Source organism: Ornithodoros turicata, chromosome 1 (genome assembly GCF_037126465.1).
Source record: "Ornithodoros turicata isolate Travis chromosome 1, ASM3712646v1, whole genome shotgun sequence".
Classification (NCBI taxonomy): Eukaryota; Metazoa; Arthropoda; class Arachnida; order Ixodida; family Argasidae; genus Ornithodoros; species Ornithodoros turicata.
In genome coordinates, this window is record NC_088201.1 from 201,264,972 (window position 1) to 201,266,056 (window position 1,085).

The following is a 1,085-nucleotide window of genomic DNA, read 5'->3' on the forward strand; positions in this document are numbered from 1 at the left end:
TTTGTGATGAGCGGATTTACAATGAAGGAATGCAGTGCACGTGTCCGATGATGGTGAGTGTCTTTTGTCACTCTGTTCAAGTGTTTTTCTGTGTTTGCTTTCCTCTGTTGCCCAGCACTCGTGCGATTTTTCCACGTGTAACAGGGCTCCTGACATGCCCCGACCTGCATGCTTTCCTCTGTTGACGCTTTGTATCTTTTTCTTTTTTGACAAGGAAGATTCTTGTTGATCATTCTTGTCTTGACGATGACGTTAGTGCTGCCCTGACTCTGTGCGTTCTGTGCCTGGCTTTTGGATAGAATGGACGTATCGTTTTGCACTCCTGTGACTGGCGTTGTGGTGGGCTAATTTGTTGTGTAACTAGTTCTTTTGCACGTGATAACTTTGTCTGCCTTTTTTTTAATGATTTTCATGCCCGTGCACGTCGGGGGCTGGTTGCTGCTGTCCAGCATCCCCACCATTTTCAATCTTTTTCTGCCCTGGGAACGAGAGTAACTCTGACGTGATTCTTAATAATTTTGTCGTGAGATTAGTTGAGAATGTAACCGCTAGAGGGTGCAGATGCGCGACTTTATAGAGGAGAAAAAATCATTGATTCAGTTCTGTGCCTGGCTGTTGGATGGAGCAGTCGCATCATTCTCTGCGCTCCCTGTGACTGCTGTTGTGGTGGGCTGCTTTGGTTCTGTGCCTGATTCTTTTTGTTTTTAGCTATTGATGTTTAGCATATTTACTCTTGCTTTCCCAGCCTCTGTATTATGAGTGTTTTTCTCCTTGCCAGAGCTGTCCTAACTAGCCCAGACATGCCATGATGACGTCACAGCTGACGTCACAGGATCTCCGGAACTAGTGGTCATAGCTGCGATGCTTTGCAACCTGCCTCCGTGCTCCGTCGCCCAGCGATGGTCAGCGGCCGTTCCGGGCCGCTTTCTTCAAGTTGGCATCGTTGATCTTCAACTGAACTCCTTCTCTCCACTCTATCTCTATCTATTTTTTTTCTTTTTTATGACAGCGATTATCTGGAAACGCACAACTGGTCTGGACACGAGTTAGATGCCCCCCAATTAGTGTGGTGACTCCCTCGAGGG